The following is a 14,856-nucleotide window of genomic DNA, read 5'->3' as shown; positions in this document are numbered from 1 at the left end:
AAGCTCAACTCTCAAACTATAACAAGCACCTATTAGGGTACAGCCCAAGCTCCCAAACACCTGACCTGTAAGCGCTTGCTTTGCATTCAAGTATCAACACAGATAGTGGTTCAAGTCAGTCCTTGCTCAAGGAATACCACTTCTGTTGCTCTACTAGCCTTATCACTCACAGGATTCTATCCTCTCTACTCTATAAATGTACACAGAGAGAACAAAGCCCTCTTACACATCTATTTTACTATCACTTCCTTATTCTCAGATAGGTTATTTGAGGACAGATAGTACTTTTGAGAGTCATGATGTGCTGCAGCCAGTAATACTCACATTGTACTTGCAGTGCTACTATATTTTTCCTCCTAATACCTATAAGCTGTTGTTATCAGATAGCATCACAGAACTATTGGAGCCTTTCCTGTTGTCTTAAGGGAAAGAATTTGTTTATATTAGACACTTCTATAAAAGCAACTTTCCTACACATATAACTTATCTACATCCCATATTTTACAATTGCTATAAGCTATTAGTTTCAATACTGAAAAAAAACCCCAAGAAAAGACCCCAAACTAGCACACTTACCAGACAGAAGCAGCTTCCTGTTTCAAACTCTGTAGTACATATAAGCAGCAGCTGTTTACCATTGCCAAATTTATAGGACCAGCCTCCAGAGCACTGTGCTGAGGGTAGGTTTATATAAAGGGCCCTTGCTAGGGAGTGGTGAGTAGTCTGGTGGGGAGGTGGTGTCTATGTGTGTTTAGGTGGCTGGGGTTATAGCTGTGTTGTAGTGAAGTCAGTATGTAGAATTATTAATACAGGAGTAGCTTTTATTTAAAAAAATAATGTGTTGGGTCTATAATAGTTTAACTTATTTTGTTCCCTGTAAGTATAATTCCTGACCTTATGGCCTATCATTTATGGCTTATTTTCTTGTATCTATTTAAGGCCTTCTCAGTCAGAAGTATCTTTGGGTAAAGGCTCTACTGAATTGTTTAATATAGCTAAAATATTATAGTAGTTAAAGGAAAAAAAGGCTTTAGTACTGTCTAGCATTGGTTTTCTTACTTGACTCTACTGTGAGTATCTATAAGGGCTCTGTTTTGGTAACTTCTATATGAATTTTCTTCTGAGCCTTTAACTAGTGCAAAGGGTTGTGGGGGCTTTCTAGCTAGTGGTCTGCATTTGTATTTTTCTCTGAGCTACTATGTAATCAGTATCTCTGGGGCTTTGTGTCTAGCTGCCCCTGGTTTCTCATGTTCAGTGTTTGTGGACAAAATGCTTATATCTGGGGAAAAAGTATCTGCCTCTCAGACTGCAGAAGGTATTTGTGCAGTTGTGGAGATAACATTTTCTGGATATCAAATGTTGGTTGGGGAAAAAAAGGCTCTTTTTGCATTGAAGTTAGGAAAGTGGAAGTATAACCTTTTTTGTCTTGCCTCCTGTGAAACCACCTTCTCTGGAACTCAGGCTGTAAGAGACACTTGCTGCTTTTTCAGATGGAGTGGTTGACAGCATGGAGAGGCATAATGTTGTGGCTGAGCTGTTCTGATGAAGAGTTGCTACGTGAAAGTATAGTAGAAAGCTATTTGTTTTTTTCTTGTTAGTTTTCTGACAATAGAAAACTGAATTTCCTGTAGTGATGGAGAGGCTCAGCTGAAATGTGGAACTTCAAAATGTAAAAACCTTAGGCTGCCAAAGCCCTTTCCACAACAGTGCTTTGGCTTCTACCTGAGGGACCTGCTGCAAATGACTGGTTCTGGCAAATTAGGGCTAGGTCTTGTAGCTTGCGCAGGTAAATACTGTCCAGAATCAGTGTTTCTCTGCTGTCAGCTTGAAGTGGCTGTGCCTGTTTGAACCTTTAGAATAGCAAAATACCCTTTCCAATGAGCAAGGAGAATATACTGTGGGAATGTATTAACAGCTTAAATGACTTTTACTGTAGTATCTTGAATCTGTGTATGTATGGGCTATCTCTGTTGGAGGTGCATTCTTAGCTGCTTGGGAAATGATTTTCAGTAGGTGCATATGTGATCCTTTCTTTTAAGCTTATTAGCTCCCAGCTTATCTGGAAGCCCACCAGCTTGTTCCTGCTAAATTTTAATTGATGATTGGAAATAATGGTAGAATTAAAAAAGTCATACTTCTAGGTTGTTCTGCTTTTGAGTCAGTAAAAGCATCACAGATTCAGCTGTTACAAAGACCAGATAAATAGTAACTTTGGAGGTAGTGGTACTTAAACCAGCATGTGTATATCTTTGGGACTTGGTGGATTTAGGTGGATAGGATATATAGGCAGGAATATGACACTAATGCCTGCATATAATGAACTTTATGCTTAATTTTTTTTGCTTAGCTACTTCAACAGACTGGAGTATTATAAGCAATTAATTTACCATTTGCATATCTCTTCAAGGTGTTCTTTGAGCTTTCACTAGCTTTTAGTATCACTAGCTTTTAGTTGTGCATTGGCTAGCTGTTTGTTTGGTGGTCATTTGCTTAATTGGTTTTGCTTTCTTTTGTTAGTGTTAATTAATGGCTTACCATGGATCAGCTTGCATCCAGGCATGGATTTGAAGAACTTCTGGCTGATTTCCAAACAAATACTCATTGTTCTGCACTTGTATGTCTTGAATGATGCTTGTTACTTTGTCTGGTCCTTTTTTCTCCAGATTGCTTATATTTCACTCAAATGCAAAGCTCATGCAGTTAACTAGCTTGTGCAGTTAAGACGTGCCAATTGCTTTCCCCCACGATGAAGCTGATGATAAAATCTTAATTCACTTTTATGCTTCTTGCTAAGTTATTCTTGGGTTTTGCTGTTAAATTAAGTATTTGACCCTGTGTCCAGAACAGACTAATTTGCATTAGGAAATGAAAACAGCCTTGTAATTCTTGTCTCCTATGTTGCCACATGCACTGATACTCACTAAGAAGTTCTAGGCATCCCTGTAAAGTGCTCACTAGATAAGATACATAAAGATCTAACATCTGTTCACAGAACTTACCTTTATTTTAAGAAGGTGCTTGAGTGGTCAGAAGAGGTTCTGTTATTGTTTGGCAGAACTGGGCTGATCCATGACTTACAAGTGCACAGTGGGTTTAGAATTTGTGAAGTTCTTTGAAGGTGCCGTGCTGCCTTGATCACTGCAGGGTGATGCTGATGTGGGAGGATTTGTTGCCAAAAGTCCTTATCTCCGACACTGGGAAGAAAAGAAGCATACCTGGAAAAAGGTCTTAAGAACAAGTCCTGAGAGGACCTTCAATGGTTGAAATGGATATTGAGATGAAAAATGCCACACACTAAGTTTGCAGCTGTCATATTTGAAGCTACCATCACAGATTGTACCTCATTGTGTTAGACATTGTACAGCTATAGGATGAAGGTGATTGTTGCCTCAGGTACTTGCACTTCCTTGCTTTGTCAGATACAGTTACAGACAGATGGTTATGAGGAACACAGAATATGCATAGCTCAGCATGAAGGGCATTTGTCTTGGCACTCTAGCTGTTTTGTCACTGTCAAGCTTTGTTTCTAGGTTATGCAGAATTATACAGAAGCTGAGCAAGTACTGCTTGTATTTGAGACAGTCCCCACATGTGAAGGCTAGCATGGGAGAAAACAAAACATGCTTGTTTGCAAAACAAAAGAACTGGTGAGGAGAGTATAGGAGAATGCATTCAGGATTAATATGAATGGAACAAGCCCAAAACAGGGATGCAGCATTGACTGAAGCTTAAGCTGAGAGTTCTAGTTGTGTAATAAAATGTTAGGAATAAAACTGCAAAATGTAGACAGATATTGCTGGGGCCTTGTGTCCAGACTGAGTTGTGTGTGACACTGGCATTCTGCTTCTGAATGCTGTTGGTAATCAGTGGAAAAAATAGTGGAAAGCTTGCAGAAAGCTTTTGGGGTACTTTACAGTCTCCCTGGGGACTCTTGGAAACCCAGGATTAGATGCAGCTGTGATCTAGTCTGTGGGTAGCAGAGGCTACTGGGTAGTTCCCACTACAGTGTAGTCCAAACTGCCCCTTCCATGCTTTGTGGTGCTACAGGGGTGCTTGCTAGATTCTCTTTATCTTCGTTCACTTTTGTGATCAGGAATTGCTGTTTGAACTGGACAGCTTTGGGGAGTGTTAGACAGATTAGGCTAAGAATCACTTAAACAGCGCTAACTGCAAGCTCTGACATTCCTGTTCTGCTCTGTTGTAGTGCAAATACTTGTGCTAATTTGTACTGTTTTTACAGTCACTTCTGCAATATATAAACTACTCTTTCAGATGCCTAATTAAACACTACAAGTATCCTGACTAGAAATGCTTTAATAAGAATACTACCTGAGGTTACTGCTACCAGAAATGTATTTCCTTGAGTTATTGAATAACTCTATTCTAATGACATAAACAGCTGGACCACTAAATGCTGTTAAACCTTTTTTCTAACTACAAGCATGTTATCACATCAGTCCTACTCTAAATATCGAGAAACACAGACTTTGCAAAAACAGCAGCAGGTGAGAAATTAAACCTGTGTTGAATTCCAATAGACATTACCAAAACTCAACAGCATGATTTGAGAGAATGGGTTTTGCTGTAAAAGCACAAGTCAAGGTATTTAATGATAAAAAATGAGGGACAGAAGAGGCTTTTCAAAAGAGCACTACCTGGCACAGGAACAGTCAATTCACTGGAACAGAAAGGTCAGAGGAGTGAGTGGAAGTGATCAAGATCTCATTGCCCAGACTGCAGGTATCATTTCTTTGGGAAGCAGTACTGTCATGTCCTGGCTGGTGGTGGGGAAAGCTACTCTTTATCTGATTATGGAGCCTTGGAGTATCATTATGGAGGATGTAAGTCTTAACCTTGATTTAACTGGCATAAATGGCTATGCTGTCCAAAGGAAAAAATCTTAGGCTCCTGCACTTAGGAGGGATAAATGATGTAGATATTAGCTATGCATGGCAGTGTGAAATGAGAATTGCAGAATTCTTAGAGGAAGGCATTTGGGTTCTTTGGTTAGGTTATGGCTAGCTGTACACAGCAGCAGATTCAGCAGGTTAAACAAGCAAGGTCAGCAGATCAGGAGGTGGCTAGAGGCCTGTCCAGTAATCCACACATACAGTGAAGAAGCAGGGATAAGAGCATTGGACTTGTCTGAGCTGCTGTAAGAGAGGAACCTCAATGTCCATGACCCAGTGGGTAATCCATTCTTGGGTGACTGTGGGCTGTTTGTCAATAGGCTGACTTGAGTAGCTGATCTTGGTTGTCCTAATCCCATGCTTGTTTTAGTCAATTCTTAGCTTTGACAGATAGCTGATAGTCAGGTCTCTGTTCCAGCTGAAAGCATTGTGCCTAAACTCCTGGTGGGGCATAGCAAGGCTGCTGTGTACTTTGAAACACTACAAATCCAAACAGATAATTTAGAGAAAATCTTTATATAGTTTTCCAAGTGAAGCATTTCATATCCTCTAGAGCAATGAATCAATTTTGGTTTTAATGCCCATATGTGCAACTCATCTCCCCTAACTTTGCTATTACTGAAATTGCCAAAGGTGTAAGTGAAGAGTCCTGAAGAGCAGACAAGTTCTATTGCTAATATTAGAGCACTTAGTTATTTGTTTCTAACAACTGCTAGGCTGTACTAAGCTTTACTGCACAAAAATAACTGTCCCAGTTGCAGCTTTCTTGTTTCTCTAGTAAGTTTAAGTGGTAATTAAAAAAAGATTCCATTAAGAATGCCAGATCTCTCATCCTCTCTGCATGTGTATACACACATGTATATAGGGAAGGAAGAAACTGTTTTGAAACAAAGCCCTTTCTGCAGCAAATATTTGATTTACCTGGAAGAGAGTTTACCTTGAAGGGCTGCCCAGAACAATGGGCTATGCAGCAATGTGATCTCTTTGCATATCACATTCTTCATTTTAAGATTATTTAGCTCAATTGCTTGAATCAAGCAAAAAATGGCAGTCCCATCCCATCTGGCATGATGCATTAATTTTCAGCATGCTGAAGGCAACTCACTGGTTATATGCAAGTTTCCTTATACCTCTCTTGCACTTTGAGAGAGCATGTTGAGTATGAAGTTGAGTTAGACTGAATAGTTCCCAGCTGAGAGCACCTGTAGAGTGTCCAAAAGCTGTTGATACTCTACTCTTTTAGGCTGATATTAACTAATGCAGGAGATGGTAGTGAAAGTGAATGTGCACAGACTTTAAATAACCTGAGCATTTCCTCACCCTACAAAGCTGCTCATCCACAGAGGTGATGCCACTAGGCTTTGCTCCTACCCCTAAGGTACAAAATAGAGGACTGCAAGCCAGCATTCTTGGGATCTCTTCCTTGCTCTCCTCTGCCTTCTGGCAGAGGACATCTAGTTTAGTTTCTCAGTGACTTCTGTGGGAAATGGATTTTACATGGCCTAAGTACTCACCTCCAAATATGGCAAAGCCACTTGGAAAGTGGTTTTGACTGGATAAGGAACAAAGCTAAAAGTATTGCTTTTCATCTCATGGACTCTATCAAACTAAAAATGTCTTTCTCAGCAGAATTTCCTGCAGTGTGTAAATCCAGCCCTGTACTTTTGAAGTCCCAGCTGCAAGATGTTTTGCATTAAAATATTCTGCTGCTACAGTGGTGTCTTAGTACAGCTGAAAATTTCTGTGCATCATTTTATGGAAGGAGGAGTCTTGACAGGCTTCTTTCATAGGGTTGTTCTTACTATATATGACATTCGCTATACTTATGAAGTAGTTTATAATGCTGCCTAAAGTTATTTATAATGTAGCTTTTATGTCCAAAAAGCAAAAATGTGCCAGAATTCTTTAAATAGGTTCTATTCTACTATGTTGATGAATACCATATATCTTGTCAATGTATTGTTTACCTTCCCATATCATGCTGAAAGCCTGAAATGTTATTTAGTAGGGAATAGTCTCACATGACCTAACAAAAAATAGCAAGGTAATATTTACAGTAAAATGGTCCAACATGTTTTTCCAAACTGTGTAGAAAAAACCTAATGTCTCTAATGCTAAAGTATGTTTCTTCTGGAGAGCAAAGTAGTTATTGCCTTGATTTGAAAATATCTATATTTAGAGCAGGAAAGAGTCCATATTCAAATTCTCCCAGAACCTACTATAAACAAGGTGAAATCCCACTTCTTGTTTTAGTGTTGCCAATTGGCTTGTACTCAGGGGGCATTACAGTGTGAAAGCTTTGTGGCTAGAAACGATGGATGGTTGTACAGTTGCATAAATAGTTTTCCTTTTGAGCTAAATAAAATGCCATGCTTGTTAATCTACCTATATGCTAAATAGGATTCTGTCCCTTCTTTACCTTCTCTTTCATGATGGCAAAGGTTGTGGGAGAACAATTAAATATGGCCAATTTAGGCAGGCAGAGATGTAGCAAGTTTTTAGGTTAACCTCATCTTTAGTGGACTTTCCTGACTTTCAGTGTAGTAATAAAATCCTTCAGAACTGGCCAATCTGTTGAACAGTCCAAATCTGGTGGTACAGAGGCACATCTGGCACTGATAAGTGTAGCTACATTGGCATGAAGAGGTAAGTTTCTGTCCCACACCTGGGGAAGGTAGTCATCCATTAACTCAACCACAGCAGTAATATCAGTTTGGGCATTCAGGCTCTGCATACTGATGCAATTTATTCTCTTCCTTTGTTCTAATCCCTGATCTGAAGTTCAAATTAGTTGATGTTGACATAACTGGTAAAGAAATTACTAACATGGACCTAGGACTTCAGTGTTAAGGGTAACATTGGAATAGGGGAAATAGAAAAATAGTCTATGCATATTTGCTTATGAAATCTTATCTTAAAGAAAACTGAAATGAAGACCTGTGAATGATTCAATGCCTTGTGTCTAGCTGTGATTGTTTAGATTAATTCAAATGATTGAGATAGTTGATTGAAGGCAAAGGAGGACCTTCAGAACTGAAATTCTTATAAAAGTGTGGGGTGCTTAGCCTCTTCTAAACTTAAATATTTGAAAAAAATCCTCTGTATATTTGTTTTGTCATTTGAGGCAATTTGGTAAACCTTTGAAATACCTCTGCCAGAGTCAGTGCGTTAATGCTGTTCATGATCTAGGACACATGGTTGTATCTCGCAGGGAAAGCAGTTCTTGATGTGGCTAGAGAGAGTATGATGGTTCTTGGATGCTAGGAGGTAAGCGCATACAACTATGGAATTGCTTCACATTTCCAATGTCCCTGGAGTATAAGTAACACTCAACACAAATCTATTCAGCCAATCAGTTGACAGGATTTCAAGTACATGCAAATGTTAGTATTCAGCAATTACTGTAGTCAGTAAATTACCCTAACTGAAGGGACGTGTATAAAATGATCAAAGAGGCTATTTCTGCCTTGACTCCTTTCAGGGTAGGAGATACCATGTAAGAGGTGAAGATACGAAAGCTAGCTAGAGCCTTCTTAATTCCAGAGTTATAGAAGCTAGCTAGGGCCCTCTTAATTCCAGAGACCAGAGATTACAGATCATACTTGATCTTTGAGTTGGGCTGTGGAGCTTTACTCATCCATAATGTTCTGTAGATTGGCATGTTCTAGGAGTTAAAGATCATAAATATTTAGATACTGTGACTTATGGGCAATGCTATTTATTTTGAATGTGTTCTTTATGGTATGCCTTACATAAAGTGCTTTAAAAGTTCACTTAAAACTTATGCAAATTTGAAATAAAGGATTAGGATTCTCACTGAGGCAAACTGTTGGAAATTCATCTCTGTGGTTAGTGCTAGCCAAGTATCTCTTGATGCTTAGAAAAGAAGATATGCTGGGACAGTCTTGAATACAGTTTCCCCCAGTTGAGGGAGTAAATCTGTTCCTGTCTCTTTGCCTACTCTAGAATACCTCTGAGAATGAAAGGACTGAAAATAAATTAAAAAAAATCTCCTTCCCTATTCATTGTGCTTTTGGAGTTCCTTCTTCCTACACTTCTGAAATGGAAGAGCTAATTGCAAATATACAAGGGAGTCTGCTGAATTCAGCAAAAAGTTGTGTTTTAGTGTTGGAGGTATTTGCCAAGGAGTGCTTTAACTTCTCAGATCAAGACTCTTGGCTAATGCACATATTTTTAGCTGTTTAGGGGAATTTACGTAAGTAATAATGTATGTTTAACTACTTTGTGTGCATTATGTAGGTGTTATGTATTATGTTAAACTCTGAATGAGCCTCCCAGGATGTTAGTTACTTGGTTAACAGAGCTAGTTAAAGTTAATGTGACCTTTAATTCTGTGAAATATTCTAATGACTTGTTTCTGAAGGTTTTTTCCTTTGAGGCCTAGATAATTGTGTTGCACTTTCTGTTTCTGTAAAAAATCTCCGGATGAATGTTGCTAATAGGAATGAGTATATCTTACATTTAAGTATTCTTATACCTATGCTTTTGAGATAAGCAGATGGGAGATGTGTATTGCAAAGACATAGGGTATAATCAGAGTTATTGCAAAATGTATGCTGAGCTGTTTAATCTGTTATAGCATAGCTGCCAATGGAAGGTTGTTAATGTTGATTTATATTGCTGATTGGCTGTATATTAATACATCTAATCAATAAGCTGAGGTCATTATAGCCTTTTCACATTAAACCATTTATAATCAGCAATCCATTTTTCTTGCAGGAAGAGTAAGGCCTCTGTGAGCATATTGTGTCTGTATATGTATGTGGGAAAGAAAATAGAAAAAAAGCAAAAACTTGAATATTCCTACCATAGGGTCTTGCTCTAAATCTGTTGTGACTTAAGCAGAGGTGGCAGGTAACAGCCTGACTGCAAATGCTACATTAGGTGATTTTTTTTTTTCATTTCAAGAACATAGTTGCATTCAGTCACAGAGGGATGAAGCATTTGGAGTAGCTTCTTAAATGGCAGGGGACTGGTAACCCAGATGGTTCTTTCTGGCTCTTTGTTAATTTCCTACCCTAGTGTCTTGTGTTAATGAAGTACCAGAGTTGTCCTTTCCTGTTCCCTTTGGAGAAGGGCCTGGCTATACCTTGAAGGGCATCCTATGAGGAGAGCAAAAGGGATTGTTGAGAACAGAGGTGCTTTTTTGTACAAGAGCGTAGGCCATTCCTGGTAGTGTTCCAAGTCAAGGGAGTGTTTTCATCTAACTTGTACCTCCTGAAAATATTCATGGCAGTAAATGTACCTTAAGACCCTTAAATGTGAATAATTTTAATGGAAGGACCCCCAAACTGGAAATAGATTTTGTGGTAGGGAGCTGCTGTGTTGGAGACCTCATCAGGCAATTTTTCTATTCCAGAGTCTGGTGTCTTAACACCAATTCAGTGCGTGGTCTTTGCTGAAAGCACATAGCTACCTTTTCCCTGTGATAAGCAAGTATCTATGCATAAAGACTTCAGGTGAGATAAGCAACATGTAATTAAACAAGGATGCATGCAATCTAGAGAGTCCTGGACTGCAGAGACCTGCTTGGAGTACAAACTACTGCTGGTAATATGTCCGTATGGGAACTGCAGTGCCAGGGGGTGGCTTTTGGAAAGGATACTACTAGCAGGTGCAGCCAAGTATCCTGCTGCAATGGGCAGATGGTGGTGATTCACTTAACAGCTTGAAGTAACTGTTGGGGATGCAGGCATTATCTGGGACTTATGTGCCAGCAAATGACCAAGCACCTGATCTTTAAATCTCTTTAAATACCTAAAGATCAAGTCTCTCTAATGGGATTTAAAAAAAAAACACTTAAGAACAGTGTGAATTTCTTAGTCACTGAAACCAATGAGACCAGTACCTTTTGGTATCTTAGTCTAGTCACTAGGCTGTGCTTTTAGCACAGTACTGTGCTCCTTTCCTGTGATCAGTCTTTGAAACAAAGTGGTGCTTCTTGGTACTGTTCTTCTTGTTGGGGCTGTAACTCTTCCTCCCACCAGAATGGTGTGAGTGTGGAAACCCAGACTGAGCCAGAATGAAGGTAACAGCTGAATGTTGCACTGGTGCCAATCTAGCTAGCTAGCATTACAGCATCTCTGAAGTACTAGTGCAGCTCAGTGTGCATCCTCCTTTTCTGCATGTGCTGTGACAGCCAAAGCTGTAGAATGATCACACTTGGCTGGACTCTTGCATCAGAGCTCTTCCATATGCATGGAAAAGTTTCTCCACTGAATATCTCCATTCATACTACCTAGGAGCTAGCCCCTCCTGTGGAAACTCACCCTGAGATAGCAAAAGATTGAAGCTGTTTTGCACTGTTTCTGGGAAGTGTGAAGACACAGGGCCAGAAATGGAAGCTGAAGGGTATGATGTCTGGAAGGTGGCTGAGTTTTCCTGTTTTGCTCCATTTTTCTCCTTAGCTGTTGCTCTTCTGCTTTCCTGGTTCCTGTAGGTAGCATGGTCCTAGAAGCACATCCCTAGGAACAGGGCTCTGTAGCTGGGTTCTTTCCCTTTGAGTAAGTAAAGGTCTTTAAGATCATCCGTATCTTCCATTAGAGTGGAGATAGCTGCCAGCACCATCTAGTTGCTTTCATACTAAAAGAGCACCTTTCCAATACATGTATATCTTATGCACTGAGTAGCATTGCTTTCTGTATAGATACAACAGTGTTGAAGGTAAGAATACCTCTCATCTCCTTAAGTTCCCTATATATCCCCATTCCTTGAGTGTACATAGTAGGCAAACCACCTATACATAAGTTTTCCTGCCACATGGGCCCCATTCCTGGAGCATGTGGTCCACCTGTCATTAGGAGAATGACAAGTGGATTATTAATGACATAAACTTCGTTGAAACTAGCTGAGCCCTGACCTCAGTGCAACAGTTGCTGTATTACACTGGTGTCAGAACATGGTGAAATACACTGTATTAATGATGTGATGACAGTATAAAGGCTAAAAGTACCTGCGGTGTACTAAAGCTCATAAAGCAGAGGAAAGGTAATAAACAGTAAAAGGAGCAGGCCCTACTTGCTCCTCTCCTTGTATTTGCTGTCAGGGTTGTGTTGAAGCACCAGGGCTGGTACTTACTGTTTTGCTGGAGACCTCAGGCCCATCTGAGATTCCCCACTGTTTTATTTTCCTTTCTTTTGGCTCTTAGTTGATTTGCCTCTTAACCTTACACATTACACCTGCTATTATGCACTGTTGCTAAACTGCTGTTCAATTTACCTCATTTTCTGCAAAATGTTTTGAATTATGTTGAAATTGCTCAGCAAAAACCTGTGCTGTTTCTTAGCTTTTCATCAGTGCAAGCTGCTGTCTGGCTTGCAATGGAGAGCCAGATTCTGGGCAGTATTGATATGTTTTTCCCTGTTTGCAAGGCAGGGAAGACACAGCCAAGGATTTTAACCTCTGTTCTATTAAGCCATTGTAAAATATTATAAATAAATAATCTTCAAACACCACTGGTGAGTGTCACATGAGTTTCTGAATATATTGTTGTTGCAGGAGTCTCTTGAGTAAATTGTTGAATAAATTGCATTCTTTTACTGCGCTGCTGGACTACTGAATAAAAAAAGCATAACTATGTGCTACTTTGATATTTTTATTAGGATTAGCAGGCGATTTGGGAGTATTTACTTATTTGTCCTTCTTTGTACTTTATTGTATGTTTGTACTGCACCATACTGTGCTAATTCAAAAATCCTGAAGTGAGTAAAAAAATGTAGTACTTTCTCTAGAAGAGTCACTGCATTAGGTACTGGATTGCTCCCACCTGAGATGGTGAGTGGCTCTGAGTCATGAAATCATAACGGAAATTTGATGAAAGGTGCTAAATTTACAGAACTAGTTACACAGTGTTGGTAACACCATAATTTACAAGCCAGACTCTTTTTCCTCTTGAAACATATGATAACAAATGGAGAGGTTTTCCTCAGCTCTTCCAACGACCAGTGATTAAATTTACAGAACTGCTTTTATGTTTCTCAGCTCTAGCTGCTATAATAAAACATTTTATCACTGACTGGGTGGTCCCCTGTGGTACTGAGCTGTATGACAGTTTTGAGCATCAGGCCAGCTGTTTTTATTTCAGACTGCATCTTCCCAAGGTGAGTAGTGTGTAAAATTATCAGTTTCTTGTCAGGGAATTTTGGAATATTGCATAGGTTTTTGTTTTAGTCCTAAGGCGATATATAACTTGGAGTAGCTAGCCTGAGAACATAGTGATGGACTATCATGATTGATCATAGCTCTGCATCAAAAAGTCTAACAGCTGGTAGAGAATGTGCATACCCTGAAAGAGATGCTACTATGTGCCATTAGATTGGATAAGAAGGGATGTCAAGTGTGCATTTTATTTGTATTTGAAATGTTGCCCTTCAGAGTTTGCTGTTACTAGGAAGCATCTTCCAGAGGTTCAAGATACCTCTCAGGCTAAACCAATTCTGTCCTATTAATCTTTTTCTTTTTTCTCTAAATTCTTGTTAATGAAAACTTCTTCCAACTCATTGTCACATGCAAAAGATGGAGCTTCTGAAGTGAGTGTCTAGAAGCTGGTGATAGTGGAGCATAACATAGCATAGTGTGTAGCATAGCATGTTCTCATGCTGCAAGTGCATCGATTCTTGAGTGAATGACTGAGTGAGTAGCTGCTCACATGATACAGTAGGGAAATGGCACTTCCTGGAGAGTGCAGAGGAGATGGCCATTCTTACACCTGTTTATTGTAGCTTTTCAATTTGAATAAATTCTATTTAATGAAAAAGCTGGAGTGAAGGCTGGCTGTAGGAGGAGGTCAAAGCAAGAGCAGTTGTGGTGGCCTGTCTGTCTAGCAACCTCTGTAAGCAATTAGCCTATGCTCTGCTTCTTCCAACTGCTTTGCTCTAACCTGTAAGTAATGCTTCAGGTGCCTGGGCTGTACCAGGACACCTGAGGTCTGGTATGCCACATTATGCTGTGCAGATACAGTCATGACTGTAGGCTAGAGCTGCTCTGCCTTGAATCCTTGTGGGTACTACTGAACAAGCTCTGTTTCTTACAAGGTAAAATACCATTGATCAACTACTGAGCAATATCCTGCTTCTGGCTTACAGCTCCATCTGGATGTGAACTCAACAGAAACTTTGTCTCAGAAGATCTTGTCTCTGAGAAGCAGTGGCTTCTTGCTGTATATATCTGCTTGATTCCCCACCTAGAGAAACTGAGCAGATACCTATTTCTCTGGCAACTGCTCTCCTTGCCTGTCCTGAGTCAATGGACAACATGTTGAGGACCAGGGGGGTAAAGCCCCTCCCACTGTAAGGGAAGATCAGGTTCGTGACCACCTGAGGAACCTGAACATACATAAGTCTATGGGACCTGATGAGATGCATCCCAGAGTCCTGAGGGAATTGGCTGATGTAGCTGCCAAGCCACTCTCCATGATATTTGAAAAGTCATGGCAGTCAGGTGAAGTCCCTGGTGACTGGAAGAAGGGAAACATTGTGCCCATCTTTTAAAAGGGTAGAAAGGATGACCCTGGGAATTACCAACCTGTCAGCCTCACCTCTGTGCCTGGAAAGATCATGGAACAGATCCTCCTAGAAGCTATGCTAGAGCACATGGAGGACACAGAGGTGATTTGAGACAGGCAGCATGGCTTCACTAATGGCAAGTCCTGCCTGACCAACTTAGTGGCTTTCTACAAGGTAGTTACCACAACAGTGGACAATGGAAAAGCAATGGATGTTATCTATCTGGACTTCTGTAAGGCCTTTGACATGGTCCCCCACAACATCCTTCTCTCTAAATGGGAGAGATAGGGATTTGATGGGTAGACTGTTCAGTGGATGAGGAATTGGTTGGATGGTCTCATCCAGAGGGTAGTGGTCAATGTGTCAGTGTCCAGATGGAGGTCAGTGACAAGTGGTGTCCCTCAGGGGTCTGTACTGGGACC

Source organism: Ciconia boyciana, chromosome 12 (genome assembly GCF_034638445.1).
Source record: "Ciconia boyciana chromosome 12, ASM3463844v1, whole genome shotgun sequence".
In the NCBI taxonomy this organism is placed as follows: Eukaryota; Metazoa; Chordata; class Aves; order Ciconiiformes; family Ciconiidae; genus Ciconia; species Ciconia boyciana.
Note: the sequence above shows the minus strand (reverse complement) of the source record.